The sequence below is a fragment of the Trachypithecus francoisi genome, unplaced genomic scaffold (assembly GCF_009764315.1).
Source record: "Trachypithecus francoisi isolate TF-2019V2 unplaced genomic scaffold, Tfra_2.0 Lachesis_group3, whole genome shotgun sequence".
NCBI lineage: Eukaryota > Metazoa > Chordata > Mammalia > Primates > Cercopithecidae > Trachypithecus > Trachypithecus francoisi.
In genome coordinates, this window is record NW_022681468.1 from 71,232,122 (window position 1) to 71,255,234 (window position 23,113).

The window sequence follows — 23,113 nt, forward strand, 5'->3', positions numbered from 1 at the left end:
ACTCCTGGGCTCAAGCAGTTCACCCACCTTAGCCTCCCAAATTGCTAGCATTACAGGTGTGAGCCACTGCACCTGGCCTGTGTCAGGGATTTCTATCCATGAGGGAACCATAGGTACTACTGATAGCTGTGGCTTATTGCCTATACACATAATTTAAGGAAAGCTAGGTTTTGGTCAGTAGTTAATTAAAATAAAGATGTAATTTTTGTGGGGATTTTTGTTTGTCTGTTTGAGACAGGATCTCATTCTGTCACCCAGGCTGGAGTGCGGTGCCACGCCTGGCTAATTTTTTAAATTATGTGTAGAGACAGGGGTCTCACTGTTTCCCAGGCTGGTCTCAAACTGCTGGGCTTCAGCAATGCTCCTGCTTTGGCTTCCTAAAGTGTTGGGATTACAGGCATGAGCCACCATGCCCAGCAAGATGGAATTTTTGATGTAATTATTTCCATGGATTCCTTGGTGGTCCAGAGACCCTAAGTTAAGAATCTCTGTGGCTTAGCAATTACCTGAGAAGCTCCAGAAAGTAAAAGACTGAGTGGATAGAGCTCAGGACCTCTCAAATCCATTCCAGTTTAAAACAATTGCTTCTATTACATTTTATATATAGAATTCCATATATGATTTTATTTGGAATAAAAATGATTTCTGGAGCTAAATATGTATAATTTTGAAAACAATCATAGGCCAAGATCAGTGGCTCACGCCTATAATCCCAACACTTTGGGAGGCTGAGGTGAGAGGATTATATTCCTGGGCTCAGGTAATCCTCCTCAAGACCAACCTGGGCAACATAATGAGTCTCTGTCTCCACAAAAACTAAAAAATTAGCCAATGTGGTCACATCCACCTGTAGTCCCAGCTACTTGGAAGGCTGAGGTGGGAGGATCACTTGAGCCCAGGAGTCAGAGGCTGCAGTGAGCTAGTATTGCATCACTTTTCTGCAGCCTTGGTGACAGAGTGAGACCCCTTCTCTTAAAAAATAAGCACTTTTTAAAAAGATAAGTAAAAAAAAAAAAAAAAAACTGATTATCTGCTTATCTTGCAAAACAAAAACAAACAAACAAACAAAAAACCACCTTTAAACTGATTTCTTTTGTAAATGTCTTAAGCACATTAATGTACCATCAAGTTTATAACCCTGGAAATAGAGATTGGAAATCAACAGTATATAGTTAAAATCGTGGAGCATGAATAAGACACGCAGAAAAAATCTGTATCATAGAAGAAGAGAAACAGTCCAAGAGTGGGCAAAGGAAGAGAAGCCTAGAAAAAAGAATTGTCAAAGAGGTAGAAGAACATACCTTCTGTGATGTTATAAAGCAGAGGGTGCCAAATGCTGCAGAGATGTCACATACAATGGGGACAAACAAATAATACACTGAATTTAGCCCTACGAAGGTCAGTGACCTTTCCTGTGGTATTTTCAACAGGTGAAGGGCAGATACCAGGCTGAAATGGCTTGAAGACTGAATAAGAGATGAAGCAGAACAGTGTGGTGTAGACCAGTGTTTTTCAAATGTCTATGATGAAGCACATCTTTAATTTTCAATCTGTCATAGATTGACAACAGGGTCCTACTGTTCATGACTAGTATGCAGCTTGCACCAGATGCAATGTATCCCTAGAGCTGGGCAACAATCAAATTGGTCTATAGTCTGTTCAACCTGACAAGTCCACTGGTTTCAGGTTTGGATGTCATGGCCATGTCAAATGGCTGTAAAAGTTTCTAAATGCTTATTGTCAACTCTGTACAGTAGCAGAGGTTTTATTTTAAGAAGTTTAGGCCGGGCGCGGTGGCTCAAGCCTGTAATCCCAGCACTTTGGGAGGCCGAGACGGGCGGATCACGAGGTCAGGAGATCGAGACCATCCTGGCTAACACAGTGAAACCCCATCTCTACTAAAAAAAATACTAAAAACTAGCCGGATGAGGTGGCGGGCACCTGTAGTCACAGCTACTCAGGAGGCTGAGGCAGGAAAATGGCGTAAACCCAGGAGGCGGAGCTTGCAGTGAGCCGAGATTGCGCCACTGCACTCGAGCCCGGGCGACAGAGCGAGACTCCGTCTCAAAAAAAAAAAAAAGAAGAAGAAGTTTATCTGGTGAGTTTTTTTTTTTGTTTTGAGACGGAGTCTCGCTGTCACCCAGACTGGAGTACAGTGGTGTAATCTCAGCTCACTGCAACCTCCACCTCCTGGTTTCAAGCGATTCTCCTGCCTCAGCCTCCTGGGTAGCTGGGATTACAGGCACATGCCACCACACCCGACTAATTTTGTATTTTTAGTAGAGACGGGGTTTCTCCATGTTGGTCAGGCTGGTCTCGAACTCCCGACCTCAGGTGATCCGCCTGCCTCGGCCTTCCAAATAATTTTTGTATTTTTAGTAGAGATGGGTTTTCACCATATTGGCCAGGTTGGTCTCGAACTCCTGACCTCAGGCGATCCACCCACCTTGGCCTCTCAAAGTGCTGGGATTACAGGCATGAGCCACTGTGCCCAGCCTTGAGATGGTGTTTCACCATGTTGGCAAGGTTGGTCTTGAACTCCTGACCTCAAGTGATCCACCCGCCTCAGCCTCTCAAAGTTCTGTGTTTACAGGCATGAGCCACTGCACCCAGCCTTGAAATGGGGGTTTCACCATGTTGGCAAGGCTGGTCTCGAACTCCTGACCTCAGGTGATTCTCCCACCTTGGCCTCCCAAAGTGCTGGGATTACAGACATGAGCCACCATGCCAGGTGGCTACTTTCTCTGAGTATCTCCTGATGTTCTTCATGCTTTGCATCCTTTTCAACCCTTAATTTGGATCTCCAGCACCTAAAATAGTTTTTGGTACATAGAAGGTATTCAAATTAAAAGGTTTTTGAAGAAATGAGTGAAGTTTCATGTGAACTATGGAGGAAGAGGTCCTGTGTTTCTAGATTTTACAGTAGAAAATCCTGCCTCACTTAGCCTCTGTATTTTGCCTCTAGGCAGAGATTTCTCAGGGAGAAATCATCTGGGAGGCCCATCATTTTTTCACAGTCTTTGAGTGCATTAAAGTGCACTCAAAAAAAAAAAATTGTTTTTAGGGTGAAAAGATATATATATATTTTAGAATTAGCCAGCTGGACTCAATTTAGATGATCCCAATTTTTTGGCAACATCCAAAACATCGTAATCAGGAGCCAGTCAAACATATGCCTTCTTCTATCAGGCCGAATCAGGGTGTTGACGTTGGCCACATCAATGTCACAGACCTTCTTCACAGCCTGTTTGATCTGGTGCTTGTTGGCTTTAACATCCACCATGAACACAAGTGTGGTGTTGTCTTCTATCTTCTTTACCGCGGACTCAATGGTCTGCAGAAACTTGATGATGGCATAGTGGTCAAGCTTGTTTCTCCTGGGGGTGCTCTTCCGAGGATATTTGGGCTGCCTCCAGAGTCACAGTGTCTTGGGCCTCTGGAAGGTGGGTGACATGCGAGTCTTTCTTTTTTTGTGTGGATGTGGACACCTTTCAACACTGTCTTCTTGGCCTTTAAAGCCTTAGCTTTGGCTTCAGCTTTAGGAGGGGCAGGCACTTCCTTCTTCGCTTTCGGCGCCATCTTGTGAAAAGGGTCCTGTTTTCAAAAATTATATCACTGACCTTTGCTCAATAGGAACTGTACTTTGAGGATTTTCTTTCAAAATTGGTAATGGATTTGTCTCTTGGTTTACCTTCCTTTCCCTCTTCAAGGGCATACATTAACAAAGGACTATCAGGTTTGGGACCAAGCCATTGAAACGGGAAAAGTTACCTTGTCCCCCTCGCAGGGCGTGCAATGGGGGTGTGACTCCCTTCTTCAGTGCCCCCATGCTCAGACTTCTCGGGGAGCATACAAACGGGCAGGCTGTGGGGCTCCGATCCCACAGCAGTGTCTAGGGATGAATATTTACAGCTCCTGAAGCCCCAGTGGGCGGGTGTTACAGGATGCTCTTTTAGTTTTGCTCTTTTAGTTTTACTATCTCTAGGCAGCTTGTGTTAACCAGCTCAATTAGACCCTCTACCTTGTCGCAAGGACAGAGGGCTTTCTGTATCCCAGGTTCTTGCCTTGGTGTAAGGGAAGAATCGGATCACAAGTGGGCCTGGAGAATGAGTGCAAGGTTTTATTGAGTGGAAGTGCTCTAGGCAGATGGGGGAGCCAGAAGGCAGATGGTTTTCCCCTGGAGTCTGGCGCACGCTCCTCCGACTACCCCAGCCAAACTCCACCTTATTTTGCTGGCCAGTGTCCTGCCTGCATGCTGGTGCCTGTAGGTGCCTTCCTCTAGATGTGGCACAGAATGCGGGCGTGGCAGGCCTGGGTGGTCTTAAGAAATGCAACAATTGGGCAGGAAATGCCTGTCCTCACCTAGGTCCCTGGGGGTGGAGCCCTAGCCAGAGACCACGCCCTCCCCCTCCGCAGCACTTCCCTTCCCTTCTGTGTCATTTAAAGGGACCATGCTCGCCGGGCGCGGTGGCTCAAGCCTGTAATCCCAGCACTTTGGGAGGCCGAGACGGGCGGATCACAAGGTCAGGAGATCGAGACCATCCTGGCTAATACGGTGAAACCCCGTCTCTACTAAAGAATACAAAAAACTACCCGGGCGACGAGGCGGGCGCCTGTAGTCCCAGCTACTTGGGAGGGGGAGGCAGGAGAATGGCGTGAACCTGGGAGGCGGAGCTTGCAGTGAGCTGAGATCTGGCCACCGCACTCCAGCCTGGGCGACAGAGCCAGACTCCGTCTCAAAATAAAAAAATAAATAAATAAATAAATAAATAAAGGGATCATGCTCTTCCCTTCCCAGCACTCCCTTTCCATATCACCATAACCACAGAAGAAAGAGAATTGAACTCCATAGAGCTCAAACCTTAAGATAATATTTTAGCATAAAAAGACTCTAGTGGTTCATAAAGCTCTTCACTTTCTTCTTTCTCTAACTGGACTGATTTTGTTGTGCCCGAAGTCACGAGACCCCAGTAAGTGACCACCAGAGTCCAGAGTCAAAGCCAAATAGCTGGGGTCGCTTTATTACGAGTTCGAACCCGGACCTCTCCGCTTTATACAATGGCAGGTAAAGAGAGAGGCCCCGGCTGCTGTTTTAGGGTTTCTTTTATAGCGAGGTACAAACAAGTCACAGAGAAACAGTAGTTACAAGCTTATTATTGGTTAACATTTAAAGTTGAACATTCGGCAGTTTCTGGCTGGTTCCCGCCTTTTTCGCAACCTCAAACGGCTGGGGGTTTTCCAGATAAGTTGTTTGTGTAAGCCCGGGGGGTGGTCACATGCATGTATGTTGCAACCTCAAACGGCTAGGGGTTTTCTAGATAAGTTGTTTGTGTAAGCCCGGGGGGTGGTCACATGCATGTATGTTTAGAATTTTTCCCTTAGGGGCTTTCTATCTCATTCCCCCCTTTTAGTTGTGTCTTCAAGAGCCAATCTTGGGTCTTATATGTTTGTTTCAATTGTTTTATTGATGATGGGTTGATATTGTGTTCTAAGGGCCATTAACTGGACAGTGTTGATTCTATCTTTGACAAAGTTTATTATTCTGTTTAGTATGCATGGCCCTATGGTGAGGAGGAGGAGTAGGCTTAGCAATGGTCCTGCTAGGGGCATTAAGGGGGAGTACATGGAGGAGCTCCACCAACTATCAGCTGTGGAATTGAATTTTTGTTTTTGTAGTTCTAGGCTGAGTTTGTGTAGCTGTTGGACCCGCGTCTCTACTAACCCAGATTCATTTATGTAAAAACAGCAGTCTTCTTTGAGAAAAAGGCAAGTTCCCCCTTTTTCGGCAGTAAGCAGGTCTAGGGCGCGCCGATTTTGCAAAGTAACTTGGGCGAGGGAGGTCAGTTGCCTTTGTAATGAGACTAGGGATTCGGCTGAAGCTTCCATTGCTATGGAGAATTGTTGGGAGAGCTTAGCGGTAGTAACGAGAGCGTGACCTAGGGCTCCTCCTGCTAACCCTGCCGCTATTACGGATGTGGTGAGTGAGACACCAGCTACTAAGGGAAGAAATACAGCCCTTTTTGTCCTGAAGGAAGGCACGTAGTCGCCTTCTAGATATTCAGCAGGGGTTCGCAGGGTTAGTTGGGGAACTATTGTAACAGGGAGACATAGGAGGCTCTTAGTGGCTGAACAGTGAGATTTTTATATAGAGTTCCATTACACCAGAAGAATGGGCCATGAGGGGCGTACAGAGTGGAGTTGGGAGGAGAGGTTATGTTGCAAAGGGAGGTGCTAGCGTTTGAATAGGAAAATAAAACCTGTGTTTGTTCGGGGTTTAAGAACAAAGGAACATCTGAGATGGGGGAGGATCCTTGGCTGGAAGTTGTTAGGGAATTATTGAAGGGGGCTGGGAGCGGGAGGGCCGTCAGAGGTGGCTGTCCTAGGGTAGTGCAAAAGAAATATGCAGAGAGGTTTCCCAGACCAGTGGCGTTAGCGAGAAGTAACCCCTCCCTCAGCAGAGATAACCAGGAGAAAGGGCGGGAGGAGGTTAAAGTGGAGAGTTGTTTGTTTAGTTCTGTTTCCTGTTTCTGAATGTTAGCGTGGAGGGTGGTTTGGATCTCAACAAGTGAGCACCATAGATAGAGGCGGCTGCTAGGCCACTTTGTCCCAGATGTCATGTACATGGCCCCCTTCTGTTGGGAGGTCCAACGGGAGTCCCAGGGATCCCAGATAACCCATGTGTAGCCTGTGGCAGTTTTTTAAAAATTATGGGAATTCCACACTTGGCTCGAGAGGGTTTCTGAGGCCGTGAGAGTCTTGACAGTGTGGATTTTACATGAGCTATAGGGGCAACCGACGCTTTGTTTAACCCATGTGTTTTTACAATAGGGGATTTGTTGGTCAAAGAGAAAGCAAATAGCTGGGGTGACTTTTCCCGGTTGTGCCTGGAAATCAGTAAAATTAACATAGATAAGAGCGCTACAACCTTGAGGGGGGCAATCAGCTGTGGCCAGAAGATGGCCTTGTACCTGTGTCTGAGCGTAGTTGGTCCAATTCTGTCAGGAAAAAACGCCAGGCAAACGGGGATGAAGCCTGCTGTGCTTGGATTTTCCAGCTGAAGGCCCGCAAAAGCAAGAGCGTCACAAAGGAGATGGACACCATAATTACAGTTGTTGACGGCGCAGGGTGAGTTTTAAAGGATTGTCTTTAGTCCGGTCAATTGTCCAGGCTGCGGTTTTCTCTGTGGAGGGCCCGACGAAGTCTGAGAGGGGGTCCACTGGCTTGGCGTGGGTGTAGTGGATCCAGGCAGCGATTCCTTCTACCTTGAGTGCTGTTGGCGTGGTTAGGATCACCTGGAACGGCCCTTTCCACCTTGGTTCTAAGGTTTCTTGTCGGTGTCGCTTGACGAGAACCCAGTCTCCTGGCCGGATCTGGTGTGGAACAGGTGGAGGTCCTGTTTTGTATAGTTCTCTTAGTCTAGGCCAGATTTCTTCATGAATTTTCTGTATGGCTTGTAGGGAAAATAAGAGTTCAACACCATCATCGACATCAGATTTGATGAGATTGTCTTTTAGGTTAGGGACAATAGGGGGAGGTCTGCCATACATTATTTCATAAGGGGTGAGACCTAATCTGTAAGGGGAGTTTCTTGCCCTGAACAGGGAGTAGGGGAGAAGGACTAACCAGTTAGCGCCAGTCTCCATGGTCAATTTAGTTAGGGTCTCCTTTAATGTTCTGTTCATTCTTTCTACCTGTCCTGAGCTTTGGGGGCGATATGCACAATGTAATTTCCAATTTGCCCCAAGAATGGAAGCCAGACCCTGACTTACCTTGGCGATGAAGGCCGGCCCGTTGTCTGACCCTATCATAGCTGGGAAGCCATACCTGGGCAAGATTTCTTCTAGGATTTTCTTGGCTACGACTTGGGTGGTTTCCTTTTTGGTTGGGAAGGCTTCTGTCCATCCTGAAAAAGTATCTACAAAAACTAGTAGGTATTTGTATCCATATTTTCCTGGTTTTATTTCAGTGAAGTCAATTTCCAATAAGCCCCAGGTCTATTTCCTCTTTGTCTTTTTCCAGTGGTTTGGGGTTGGTTTCCTGCATTATTGAGTTGGCATACTACACAATTTTTAGTCACTTGTTCAACTTTTTTAGAAGCATCTCTGATTTTTAGTTTTGAGTGTCTTATTAAGTCCAATATTCGCCTTGAGCCTAAATGGGTACTATGATGGATTTATTCTAGTACCCGTTGTCCTAATTTGTCTGGGAGAATAATGTTGTTTTTACAGTCTTTCCACCACTTGTCGTGGATCTGAGCCATAGGGAGCTCGTTTATCCACTGGAGGTCGCTCTCTGAGTACTCCGGGTTAGAGGGTAGCTCTGGGGGCCCCGGGTCAGGCAGCTGAAGGGCTAGGAGCTGTGAAGGGGTTTGAGCCACATTTTTAGCAGTCTGATCAGCCAGGTTATTCCCCGGGAGACCATGTCAGTTATTCTTTGGTGTCCTGGACAGTGGACAATCGCCAATTTTCTGGGTTCCCAGAGGGCAGCTAATAAGGCCAGGATTTCTTTTTTTGTTTTTAATGTCTTTTCCTTCTACCGTGAGGAGCCCTCTTTCCCTATATATTGCTCCATGTATGTGAGCAGTGGCAAAGGCATATCGGCTGTCAGTATATACCGTTAGTTTTTGGTCTTTCCCCAATTTTAAGGCCTGAGTCAATGCCACCAGTTCAGCCTTTTGGGCCGACGTTCCCGGGGGCAAGGGTTGTGCCCAAATGACTTTGGTTTCTGAGGTTACCGCCGCTCCCGCGTGCCTTTGTCCTTGGTGGACGAAACTGCTTCCGTCGGTGAACCAGACGAGGTCAGCGTCTGGCAGTGGCCGGTCCTGTAGGTATTCTCTGACTCCGTGTACCTGGGCCAATATCTCGGAGCAGTCGTGGAGTGGGCTCTCCAAGTCGGGATTTGGCAGTAGGGACGCGGGGTTTAGGGCCCTTGGGGGCATGAAAGTTATTCTGAGGGGGTTTAGTAGCAGTCCCTGGTAGTGGGTGAGCCGGGCATTGCTAAGCCACCGATCAGGTGGCTGTCTGAGTACGCCTTCAATGGCATGTGGGGTAGTGACCTGCAATTCTTGGCCCATGGTCAGTTATCAGCGTCTTTGACCATTAAGGCAGTGGCCGCGATTACCCGGAGGCAAGGAGGCCACCCAGCAGCCACTGAGTCCAGTTTCTTCGACAAATATGCAACCGGTCTCCGCCAAGGACCTAAATACTGAGTCAATACTGCTTTGGCTACACCCCAGCTTTCGTCCACGTATAGGTGGAATGGCTTGGAGACATCAGGGAGTCCCAACGCAGGGGCTGATAGCACAGCAGTTTTGATTTGTTGGAAAGCCAGCTCAGCCTCTTCTGTCCAATTAAAGGGCTGCTGCTCTTTTGTTGCCTGGTATAGTGGTTTAGCCAATTCAGCAAAGCCCGGTATCCAGAGTCTACAGAACCCTGCCGACCCCAAGAACTCTCTTACTTGTCATGTTGATTGGGGTCTAGGGATACGTAGAACAGTCTCTTTTCGGGCATCCGTCAACCAGCGTTGCCCCCCTTTTAACAGGTATCCTAGGTAGGTTACCTCTGATTTGCAGATCTGAGCCTTCTTTGCCGAGGCTCGGTAGCCTAGATCTCCCAAAGCCTTAAGGAGGCTTTCGGTTCCTTGTAGGCAGGCCTCTGGAGATTCAGCTGCTATTAAAAGATCATCAACATACTGTAAAAGAGTGATCTCAGGGTGCTGTTGCCGGTACTCACCCAGATCTTCGTGGAGGGCCTCGTCGAACAGAGTTGGGGAGTTTTTGAATCCCTGTGGTAGCCTGGTCCACGTTAGCTGGCCATTTATGCCCCTCTTGGGATCTGTCCATTCAAATGCAAAAAGTTCCTGACTCTTAGGGGCTAAAGGCAGGCTGAAAAAGGCATCTTTTAAATCCAGGACGGTGTACCACTGTTTTTCAGGGCTTAAGGTGCTTAAGAGGGTGCCTCCGGGTCCATGGGGGTAAACTGTCTAAAGGCTTCCATCAATCTTTCTAGATAGGTAGCTGGGCTTTCTGTTTTTCCCTGTAACACAGAATATACCTTGGCCAAATTGGTGGGCTTGCGAGCAGCAGCCCGGAGACCCGCCATTAGAGTCTGGCGATAAACGAGTAGCCTTCTCCTACCTTCTGCCGTGTTGTAGTCCCATGCAGGTCTGGTCAAGGGAAAGGCAGCATTAATGAGGTTAGAGTTGGCGGTAGGTTGGCCGTCATCTCCTGGAACCAGTTTTCTGGCCTCTACCTGTATTCTTTCTCGTTCCTCTGTTGTGAACAAAATTCTGAGGAGTTGTTGACAATCATCCCAGGTTGGTTGATGGGTAAACATAACACTGTCTAAAAGAGCTGTTAAATCTTTAGGGTTATCAGAAAACCGAGCATTCTGGGTTTTCCAGTTGTACAGGTCACTAGTGGAGAATGGCCAGTACTGGAGTCTAGGGTTGCCCGTGTCATCGTGGGGTCCTATTTCCCTCAGGGGGAGAGCCACAGTGGAATCAGCGGTGCGCGAGCTTATTTCCCGTTGAGCGCGTCCGGGCGTCCGCCCCGCCAGCCCCCCAGAGTTACTTTCACTTTCGACGGCCCCGGCTGCAGCAGCAGCTGCTGCTTCCCCCTCTTCGAGGTCCCCTGGGGGGGCTGGGGGCTGAGGGCCAGGAGGGGGATGATAAGGCGGGGGTTCTAAAAACAGGGGATCCTGACTGTGTTCTAACACAGGGGGTGGGGGAGCGGACGGTGTTTTTGGCCTACGGGGGTGTTCTGTCCACTGTACGACCAGAGCCCTACATGGCTCTGGCGTCAGCACAAAAGGAGTTAGCCAAGGGGGTGGGTTTTCCACAAGGTCTTGCCACACCAGGATGTAAGGGATCTGATCAGGATGTCCTGACTGCCCCGGCAGGAAAATTTTTGATTTTACCTTAATGATAATGGGGAGACAGAAGGTCCCCTCAGCTGGCCACCCTACACCAAAGGTGGGCCATTCCGAGTGGCAGAAAGTTACCAATTTCCCTTTTCTGAGTTCTATGCTAAGGTCATGGCCCCTTGCCTTAACATCTTTAAAGTTATTTATAAGAATGGAGAGTGGAGTACTCTGGCTATTACCCATGGTAGTAGAACCCTAGAGATAGAGAAAAGAGAGATAGAGAAAATAGTAAAACCAGAAGTATTGTACTCTTTTTTTTTTTTCCTTGCCAAGTAGGTCCTGAAAAATGAAAGTAAGTTAAGTAATTAACATAACAATAGTCGCCAGCGCGTCTCGGGTTTAGCTCCTGATCAGAACCAGATGGGCTAATAAATACAGAGCCCCAGACGGGTGCCGGGGGACGTCTCCCACCGGCCCCTGGTGGCTGTCTTATAGCGCGTCCGCCAAGACTATGCCGACCACTGATACAGACCCCGCGGGATTTTTCCAGACGACACAGAGACTACAGACAACACAGAGACTCAAGCCGGCTGACTTACCGAATCTGCTCACAGCGACGACCCGTTGACCTGGGGTCTGGTGGGCTTAGGGGAATCCCGGACGAGCCCCCAAATGTTGTGCCCGAAGTCGCGAGACCCCAGTAAGTGACCACCAGAGTCCAGAGTCAAAGCCAAATAGCTGGGGTCGCTTTATTACGAGTTCGAACCCGGACCTCTCCGCTTTATACAATGGCAGGTAAAGAGAGAGGCCCCGGCTGCTGTTTTAGGGTTTCTTTTATAGGGAGATACAAACAAGTCACAGAGAAACAGTAGTTACAAGCTTATTATTGGTTAACATTTAAAGTTGAACATTCGGCAGTTTCTGGCTGGTTCCCGCCTTTTTCGCAACCTCAAACGGCTGGGGGTTTTCCAGATAAGTTGTTTGTGTAAGCCCGGGGGGTGGTCACATATATGGATGTTGCAACCTCAAACGGCTGGGGGTTTTCTAGATAAGTTGTTTGTGTAAGCCCGGGGGGGTGGTCACATGCATGTATGTTTAGAATTTTTCCCTTAGGGGCTTTCTATCTCAATTTTCAAACATACCTCTTCTTTTCTCATCTAAAGCATTGCCCCTAGCCCAAACAGTGGAACTCAAATCTGTCCCTGGAAAAAGTGAGAATGGTAATATAAAATGTGAGCAATGGCTGGACGTGGTGGCTCATGCCTGCAATCCTAGCACTTTGGGAGGCTGAAGTGGTGGATCGCTTGAGCTCAAGAGTTCGAAACCAGCATGGGCATCATGGTGAAACTCCACCTCTACAATAAATATGGAAATTGGGCCAACAGAGTGAGACCCTGTCTCAAGTAAATACATACATACATACAATACATACAGTGTGGGCAACATGATCAGGAGTCAAAGAAAAGTGGACAATTTCAGTCATTGATTCGGCAAACATTTGTTGAATACAAACATTGTTGAATACAGCACTGACTCCCAAGTGTGTACTTCCCTCCAGGGACACATAAAACTCAAATCCAGTCAGATGTGCCAGGATTGGTTTCTGTGTTTAAGTGTTCAGAGGGACTTTTTCAACCAAAGCAACTGGAAGACTTTTTGCAGTGTTCACCATTTACATAGCTAAAGCACATCCTATAGTAGATTGTGAACCCTAAACAGACATTGTTTAACAGGTTTAAAGAAGAAGCAGGAACTGGGCGCGGTGGCTCAAGCCTGTAATCCCAGCACTTTGGGAGGCCGAGACGGGCGGATCACGAGGTGAGGAGATTGAGACCATCCTGGCTAACACGGTGAAACCCTGTCTCTCCTAAACATACAAAAAACTAGCCGGGCGAGGTGGTGGGCCCCTGTAGTCCCAGCTACTCCGGAGGCTGAGGCAGGAGAATGGCGTAAACCCGGGAGGCGGAGCGTGCAGTGAGCTGAGATCCGGCTACTGCACTCCAGCCTGGGAGACAGAGCCAGACTCCGTCTCAAAAAAAAAAAAAAAAGAAGCAGGAAAACAGGAAAATCCCAGCGGGATGTGTGTGTGTGTGTGTGTGTGTGTGTGTGTGTGTGTGTGTCTGGTTTGGGAAAGGAGTGGGAGAAGCTGATTAAATGCTAACTTTCATACCTTTTGGAAATAACTGGTGGTTGAATTTATGGCTTAATCAATAAGGGTTATTTTGGCTTTTTTGCCCTGTTCTGGGGTAAGGAAGACCTCAACCCTTACTCTGCATCTGGTCCTTAGCATAAAGTACTTACTCTAGGCCCTGCACAGTGGCTCACACCTGTAATCCCAGTACTTTGGGAGGCTGAGGCAGGCGGATCATGAGGTCAGGAGTTCGAGACCAGCCTGGCCAACATGGTGAAACTCAGTATCTACTAAAAATACGAAAAATATCCGGGCATGGTGGTGCGCGCCTGTAATCCCAACTACTCCGGAGGCTAAGGCAGGAGAATCTCTTAAACCTGGGAGGCAGAGGTTGCAGTGAGCTGAGATTGCACCACTGCACTCTAGCCTGGGTGACAGAGCAAGACTCCATCTCGGAAGAAAAAAAAACAAAGTACTTAATCTGTAGAAAAATGTATTGCGATATTAGAGGTGATGATTGTTGAAGTGTGTGGTGTGCATGTATTTGTCCATTCATTTAAAAACAATTTGGTGAATACATTCTCTGTGTAGCATCCTCAACTGCCCTAAAAGAGCTTTCAGAGAAGAAAAGAAATGCAGATGGTCCCAATTTAACCTTGGTTTGACTAAACAATTTTTCAGCCTTTTTTTTTTCTTTCTTTTCTGAAATGGAGTCTCTCTCTGCCGCCCAGGCTGGAGGTGCAGTGGCCGGATCTCAGCTCACTCAAGCTCCGCCTCCTGGGTTCACTCCATTCTCCTGCCTCAGCCTCCCGAGTAGCTGGGACTACAGGTGCTCGCCGCCACACCCGGCTAATTCTTTGTATTTTTTTTAGTAGAGATGGGGTTTCACCGTGTTAACCAGGATGGCCTCGATCTCCTGACCTCATGATCTGCCCGCCTCGGCCTGCCAAAGTGGATTTTTCAACTTTTACGATGGTGAAAGTGACATGCATTCAGAACCTTTCTAGATTTATGATAGTATTGCATTCAGATAAATCCATCATAAATTGAAAGTTTTTGACTTATGATATTTTCAATATGATGGGTTTATCCAAACATAACACCATCGTAAATGGAGGAGCATCTGTATATGTCAATGACTGTAACACAAAGAGGAAAGTGTTTGTGCTGCACTTTAGATAATATGCTATGTTTTTGATGGTATAGTATTAATTCCATTAACTTGACTGTAAATAGCTCAAGGCCATTTAGAAATACCACATGAATAGAGGGAAAGTCCACTTTATTTATTTTTCACAAAGACAAATTGGGATCTTATTGATCCCCTGTGTAGCAAATGATCAAGCTAGAGAAACTGGGGGAATATTAAATAAATATCACTTTGGCATAAAAGGCTATGTCACATTAGAAGTGTATTTTTGTAGCATATTGATTTTTTGCATGCAGTTACTTAATTCTTAGAGCACCTTCTATGAAGACTTGTTATATCACAAAAGACATGTCTACACCAGCAGGCAAAATCACATGATAGAGAAGCCTGGCTTTTGCAGTCAGATGTGTTATCAGAATGCTTGCTCCTGCTTGGCCAGGTGTGGTGGCTCACGCCTGTAATCCCAGCACTTTGGGAAGCTGAAACAGGCAGATCACGAGGTCAGGAGATAAAGACCATTCTGGCTAACACCGTGAAACCCCGTCTCTACTAAAAATACAAAAAAAAAAATTACCTGGGCATGGTGGTGGGCACCTGTAGTCCCAGCTACTCAGGCGGCTGAGGCAGGAGAATGGCGTGAACCCGGGAAGTGGAGCTTGCAGTGAACCGAGATCGCGCCACTGCACTCCAGCCTCGGCAACAGAGTCAGACTCCGTCTAAAAAAAAAAAAAAAAAAAAAAAAACTTGCTCCTGCTTTTTACTAGGTGCATGATCTCGGACAAAGTGTCAACTTTTCTGGGTGTCAGAGTCCTCATCTGAAAACAGAAATAGTACTACCTCTAGGGTTGTTGGATAATCAATAATAGCTAACTTTTTTTAAAAAATTGACACATGGCCGGGCGCGGTGGCTCAAGCCTGTAATCCCAGCACTTTGGGAGGCCGAGACGGCGCGGATCACAAGGTCAGGAGATCAAGACCATCCTGGCTAACATGGTGAAACCCCGTCTCTACTAAAAAATACAAAAAACTAGCCGGGCATGGTGGCGGGCGCCTGTAGTCCCAGCTACTCGGGAGGCTGAGGCAGGAGAATGGCATAAACCCGGGAAGCAGAGCTTGCAGTGAGCTGAGATCCGGCCACTGCACTCCAGCCTGGGCGACAGAGCGAGACTCCGTCTCAAAAAAAAAAAAAAAAAAAAATTGACACATTGGCTGAGTGTCATGGCTTACACCTGTAATCCCAGCAATTCAAAAGGTGGACTCTAGAGGATCACTTGATCCCAGGAGTTGGAGACCAGCCTGGGATACATAGAGAGACCCCATCTCTACAAAAAGTTAAAAAGTTAGCTGGGGATGATGGCATGCACCTGTCGTCCAAGCTACTTGGAGAGGCTGAGGTGGGAGGATTGCTTGAGGCCAGGAGGTTGACGCTGTACTGAGCTGAGATGGTGCCACTGTTTTTTTTGTTTGTTTGTTTGTTTTGATCAACTGTTTTTTTGTTTTGTTTTGTTTTGTTTTTTGTTTTTTGAGTTGAATTCTTGCTCTGTTGCCCAAGCTGGAGTGCAGTGGCATGATCTCGGCTCACTGCAACCTCCGCCTCTGGGGTTCAAGCAATTCTCCATGCCTCAGCCTCCCAAGTAGCTGGGACTACAGGTGTGCCCCACTATGCCCAGCTAATTTTAGTATTTTTAGTAAAGATAGGGTTTCACCATGTTGGCCAGGCTGTTCTCAAACTCCTGACCTCAGGTGATCCACCCACCTCAGCCTCCCAAAGTGCTGGCATTACAGGCATGAGCCACTGCACCCAACCTGTTGTCTCTTTTAAATGTTAAAAAATAAACACGGCCGGGCGCAGTGGCACGATTACACCTGTAATCCCACCACTTTGGGAGGCCGAGGAGGGAAGATCACAAGGTAAGGAGAGTCCATCTCAAAATAAATAAATAAATACATATATAAATACATAAACAATGCTGTTATGAATCTTTGTGTACAAGTTTGTATGTGTGGTTGTATGTTTTCATTTTTCTTAAAAATATATGTACCTAGTTGTCATATGCTAGTAATATGATAATTATGTTTAACTTTTTTTTTTTTTTAAGAGACAGGGTCTTGCTCTGTCACCCAGACTGGAGTGCAAAGGTACAGTCATAGCTCCCTGCAGATTCCAACTCCTAGGCTCAAGCGAGTTTCCCACCTTGACCTCCCCAAGTGGTGGGATTACAGGTGTGAGCCACTGTGCCTGGCCAGTTTAACTGTTTGAGGACATTATGTTTATTATGAAAATTTTCAAAAGTTGAAAGAATGGTACATAGTACCTGTATCTCTCCATTTAAAGTCAATAATTATTGACATTTTTCCAGATTCACATCCCCATTTCTCTCTCTGATTTCATTTTTTAGAGCCAGTACTCTTAACTACTAAATTACATTTGTCCCTAATTAAATGAGTGAACATAGGTAAAATAGTATAATGCTTGACCAATAATGGCTACTCAATAACATAAATTCCCTCCTCTCCGCCTTTCCTCAGTACTTAGAAATGTAGGATCTGGGGCTGCAAGCTCTACATCAAGATGAGAGAAGTGAAAACTGAGTTAGATTCATGAACCTCACTGTCCGCAGTGTTCCTGGACCAAGGTCAGTGGAACTAGGAAAGTGGCCATCCAAACTGTGATGATCCAGCAGTTCAATTGCCGGTTGATTTTACTAGGGTGAGATAATTAGGAAGGGCAAAATATATTTTATGAATAGTTAAATTAGCAGGGGGGAAAAAAAAAGAGTCCAAACTATCACAACTATTTTTTATTTCAAGGTAGCAGGAACTTCAGCTCACACATATGCAAACAAACCTATTCTAAAGCAAAATTTAAAACCTCATGTACTAATGCAAACTTTTTCACATTCACCCCACTGAGTCCCTGGACATAAGGAAGGAACTGTATAAATGAACTGACCAGTGCTGAAGTTTTACCAAAACACCAACAGAAAGGGTCAGTTTCTTTCTGGACAGTGATATTGAGCAGGTGAAAAGTATGGCAGCTCATTCACTGATTTTTGAAAAGAACCATAACTTTAGATCCTTGGGGTCCCCAGAACAACTTTCACTCCCATGAAATCCACATGCTTACAAGAAGCTGTTGGGCTTACTGGAAATTTTATGAATTCCAAACCTGCCAATCCTAATTTTCAGGCAGCAGAACTTCAGCAGCCACCTCTTTTTTTTTTTTTTTTTTTGAGACGGAGTCTCGCTCTGTCACCCAGGCTGGAGTGCAGTGGTGCCATCTCAGCTCACTGCTAGCTCACCTCCCAGGTTCACGCCATTCTTCTGCCTCAGCCTCCGGAGTAGCTGGGACTACAGGCGCCTGCCACTACACCCAGCTAATTGTTTTTGTATTTTTAGTCAAGATGAGGTTTCGCCAGGTTAGCCAAGATGGTCTCGATCTCCTGACCTCGTGATCTGCCCGCCTCAGCCTCTCAAAGTGCTGGAATTACAGGCGTGAGCCACCGTGCCCCGCTAGCAGCCACTTCTTATCCAGAGATATCCCTGTAGCAGAGTTTTTCTCCCCATTGCCGAGATCAATCTAGCGAGATTATGAATACTTTTGGTCTTGCAAACACCCAGTTCTGCTGCCTGAGTCCTACTAGATTCAGTCCAGAGATTCTGAACCCTGGCTGTGCATCGAGAAAGACCATTATCACTTCTAGCTAAATTAACAATTTCTTAATATAATCTAATACCTAATCTGTATTCAGATTTTCCCAATTGTCTCCATAATGTCATTTTACAGCTTGTATGTTCAAACTAGAGTCCAACAAAGTCCACGCACTGTTTGTTTTTTATTCTTAAGTCTCTTATAATAATAGAACAATCTTAAATACCCCCAGACCCCCTACTTTTTCTTAATGCCATTGACGTGATGAAGAAACTAAGTCAGTTTGTCCTGTAGAATGTCCTACATTCTGGATTTGTCTGATGGTTTCCTTGTGATGACCTGCCCCTGTTCCTCTATTTCTTGTATCTCCTGTAAGCTGGTTGTTAGATCTAAATGGTTGCTTAGATACAGGTTACACAATTTTGGTAAGAAATTTTATAGGTTATGCTGTGTCCTTCTTACTGAATTATATCAGGTGCACAAAATATCTGGTTGCTCCATTGATAGTGAGGCCAAGATTGATCAGTGCAGTCAAATGGTCACAGTCTGATGTCTCCCATTACAAAGTTGTGTTTCCCCCTTTGACCAGTAAATTAATCTGTGGACTGCCCTTTGGTCCTTTTATTTACCACCACCATGTGCCATGCTTACAACCTAGAAGATAAAAGGGAAAACTAACTAAATAAATAATTATCTTTTCTTTTCTGGTTTGAATCAGTAGATTGAAATCGTACAATGTTCTCTGATCAACTGGAGTGAAATTAGAATAATAGAATGAAATTTAGGAAATTTACAAATATTTGGAAATTAACTCCTACTTTTTTTTTTTTTTTTTTTTGAGACGGAGTCTTGCTCTGTCGCCCAGGCTGGAGTCCAGTGGTGCGATCTCGGCTCACTGCAAGCTCCGCCTCCTGGGTTCACGCCATTCTCCTGCCTCAGCCTCCTGAGTAGCTGGGACTACAGGCGCCCGCCATCTCGCCTGGCTAGTTTTTGTATTTTTTTTTAAGTAGAGACGGGGTTTCACCGTGTTAGCCAGGATGGTCTCGATCTCCTGACCTCATGATCCACCCGTCTCGGCCTCCCAAAGTGCTGGGATTACAGGCTTGAGCCACCGCGCCAGGCCTACTTTTTTTTTTTTTTTTGGACAGCGTTTTGCTCTTGTTGACCAGGCTGGAGTGCAATGGCGCGATCTCGGCTCACCACAACTTCCGCCTCCTGGATTCAAGAGATTCTCCTGCCTCAGCCTCCCGAGTAGCTGGGACTACAAGCTCCCGCCACCATGCCCGGCTAATTTCTGTTAGTTTTAGTAGAAACCAAGTTTCACCATGTTGGCCAGGCTGGCCTCAAACTCCTGACTTCAGGAGATCCACCTGCCTCAGCCTCCCAAAGTGCTGGGATTACAGGCGTGAGCCTCCGCTCCTGGCCTAACTCCTACATTTCTAATTTTTAATTAAGCCAAGATTGAGGCCAGGCGCAGTGGCTCACACCTGTAATTCCAGCACTTTGGGAGGCCAAGGTGAGTGGATCACCTGAGGTCAGGAGTTCAAGACCAGCCTGACCAACATGATAAAACTCCATCTCTACTAAAATTACAAAAATTAGCTGGGTGTAGTGGCACATGCCTGTAGTCCTAGCTACTCAGGAGACTGAGGCAGGAGAATCACTTGAACCTGGGAGGCGGAGGTTAAAATGACCCAAGATTGCACCACTGCATTCCAGCCTGGGGGACAGAGCAAGACTCTATTTCGAAACAAACAGACAAATAAACAAGATTGTAAAAATTGGACGAAGCATGGTGGCTCACACTTGTAATCCCAGTACTTTGCGAAGGCTTGAGGCCAGGAGTTTGAGACCAACCTAGCCAACATGGCAAAACCCTGTCTCTACTAAAAATTAGCCAGGCATGTTAGCACATGCCTGTAATCCCAGCTACTTGAGAGGCTGAGGCATTAGAATCACTTGAACTCAGTAGGCAGAGGTTGTAGTAAGTGGAAGTTGCACCACTGCACTCCTGCCTGGGCAACAGAACGAGACTGTCTAAAAATAAAAAAATAAAAATAAAAGATTTTCTAACCCAGCTTTATAATTGGACTCTCTCCTCCAAACTTGCTTCTCCACCAGTATTCCTGATGCAGAGACTGGGTCTCTAGTTCTGCAAGCCAGAAACCAGGCAGCATCCTGCCACCTCCTTCTTCTTCATTCTCACCCTTCCTTAGCCAATTGATCACCAGTCCTCAAAATTTTATCCTCTAGCATATATCAGACTTGTTCACTGTTTTTTATCTCCCTGGTCCGGGCTGCTGTCATCTCTCACCAGGGATATTACAGTTCTTATAGTCTTACCCACCTCCTGCTTGTTCTCCACATTGTAGACAGAGAAATCTTTGCCAAGCTCAGAGCTCATCCTGCGTACAATCCTTCAATTGCTTTGCATTTTAGCATAAAGATCAAGATCTTCAATGAGGTCTGCAGGGGCTAATCCAGAACTCCTGCCTCCCAGCTCCTATACCCTCTTGCTTTCTGTGCTACAGCTGCTATAGCAACACTGACTGTTCCTCAAATGCCTTGTGCTCTTTCCTGGCACAGGACCTTTGCACTCATTGTTCCCACTGCTGCCAATGCTCTTATGCAGCCTCTTTGCTCAGCTAGCTTCTACATTTCACTCAGATCTCAAACCCAGAATCATTTTCTCAGAGATATTGTCCTTAATCCCTCAGACCAGGACAGGTCTCTCCAGTGGTGTGTGCTGTCAGCATCATGTGTCTTCCCTTCTAATCACAGTATGGATTAATTTTTTTGTGATCAGTGGATTAATGCTTATCTCCCCCACTAGATTGCTCACCCACTGAAGGATGTGACTGTGCCTCTTTTGCTCACCACTCTCCTTGTGCCTAGCACTTCAGCTGGCATGTAGTAGGAGCGCTCTCTCTCTCTCTCTCTCTCTGCATATATATATATAAATAATAGATTATATATATAATTTAAATGTTATGTTAAATGTTAAGTTTAAAAAACATGATGAAGGGCCAGGCATGATAGCTCATGCCTGTAAGCCCAGCACTTTGGGAGGCCAAAACAGGCAGATCACTTGAGGTCAGGAGTTCCAGACCAGCCTGGCCGAGATGGTGAAACCCCATCTCTACTAAAAATACAAAAAATAGCTGCGTGTGGTGGCGGGCACTTGTAATCCCAGCTACTCAGGAGGCCGAGGCAGGAGAATCACTTGAACCCAAGAGGTAGAGGTTGCAGTGAGCCAAGATCACGCCACTGCACTCCAGCCTGGGCGACAGAGTGAGACTCCATCTCAAATAAATAAATAAATAAATATTAATGTGGAGTAAAATTCTTATTTATTTATCATTTCCACATATTTTTAAGAAGCAGGATTATTCAGTGTTGTCTTGTTTCCTGCTTTTGACTGAACATTATATGCAAAAATGTATACCATATATAGGCAAAAGATGTTTGTGCAGAGAAAAAGGTTGAACGACAATGTTACTGGTGATTGCTTTTGGTAGATAGGATTTCAGAGGAATTTTGTTTCTTCTTCAGACTTTCCATATTTTCCAAATATTTTTACAGTGAGCACATATGTTTTTATAATTAGGAGACAGCTATGATTAAGAACTTACACTTTGGTGTTAGCTAGATTTGAGTTCCAGTCTCAGCTCTACCTTGGCTGTGTATTAGCTGACTGACCTGGGCAAGTTACTTAACCTCCCCTAAGGCTCAGAAGAATACCTACCCACAAGGTTGTTGCAAGAAGCAAATGACACAATACATAGAAATCACTTAGCACAATTTCTAGCATATCATTAGTAGTAGCTCTTATTATAGATTTTGATCTGATTAAAATAATGTTACTTTTAGGCAACTCTGGGCTCACTGCCTATGGGTTAGCCCTGCTCCACAAGGAGCAGTCACTCTAAAAAAAAATAAATCAATCAAAATTAAAACAAATAAATAGGCCGGGTGCAGCAGCTCACGCCTATAATCCCAGCACTTTGGGAAGCCAAGGTGGGTGGATCACTTGAGGTCAGGAGTTCGAGACCAGCCTGGCCAACATGGTGAAACCCCATCTCTACTGAAAATACAAAAATTAGCTGGGCCTTGTGGCGGGCACTTGTAATCCCATTTACTTGGGAGGCTGAGGCAGAAGAATTGCTTGAACTCAGGAGGTGGAGCTTGCAATGAGCCGAGATTGCACCACTGCACTGCAGGCTGGGCCACAGAGCGAGATTCCATCTCAAAAAATAATAACAATAATAAACTAAATAAATAAATAAAACAAATAAATAAATGTATTACTTTAAATTTTTAAAATAGCCTTTCTTTGGGAAAGAAAAAAAATGAAAATAAAGTTCATATCTAGTTTCAATTATATTTTCACAAAGAAAAAATATCCAGAATGTTGAAATTACTGGACCTGAAGGACCAACTGTAAGAAGCAAGGTAATTGAAATTCAGGAAATTAATTCCTGAGTCACTTTCTAAAAATAAACCCAAACAACAACCACAATGAACACCTAACATTGCCAACCTAGAGGGAGGTGAGAAAGCAAACACTGAATGGATTCATACCCTGAAGTACAGCTGCAATAGCAGAGCCCCTCACAAATCTTCAATACGGTGAGAGCGAGCAGCAAACAACGTAGCCAAACTGATTTGACTTGTCTCAAAAACACAGTGGGCAGCAGTGGGATCTGGACAACCCTCTAGCTGATGAACACAGGCTTAGAGGACTTCAGCTTCTCCATAGCAAACGGGCAAATTTGTTCTGAAACCCAGTTGATAACTTTGTAAATTATCTAGGATTGACATGTCCTGTTTCAGTTAGGACATGTGGAGTGAGACTGACCAGCTTTGTTACTGTATTTGTTAGGTTTTCTCTGGTGGAAAGACTCCACTGGAATCCCAGCTCCACCACTTACCAGCTTTGTGACTTTGGCTGAAAACCACTCCTGGGCTTCGTTTTCTCATTTGTAGATGGGGATGATAATTCCTCCCTCACCAGGAGACTGTGCAGATGGAATGTGATAACATATGTGAGAGTCTAGACCAGAGCCTGACAATTGGCAGGACTGACATGTTACTCCGCACCTCCTAGGATGACCCAACCCAAGAGATACAAGTAACTGAACTGTGCCTGTACCTGAGCAGTTACGGCAGTGAGAGTCACGGCCAACTTCATCTGTGGGGCCTGTACCCTGCAAACAGGGTTCTGTGCAAGTGGTGGAGGCTTCAGAGAGGGGATAGAGGCAGCCTCCGCCTTCAGGAAGCAGCATCACTCACCAGCCCTTTCACCCACTAGACTGTTA

General features: G+C 45.9%; 1 pseudogene; it reads right to left on the bottom strand.

Moving 5' to 3' along the window:
- Positions 1 to 2,649: 2,649 nt before the first annotated feature.
- Positions 2,650 to 3,727, bottom strand: LOC117069828 (annotated as a pseudogene).
- Positions 3,728 to 23,113: the final 19,386 nt, after the last annotated feature.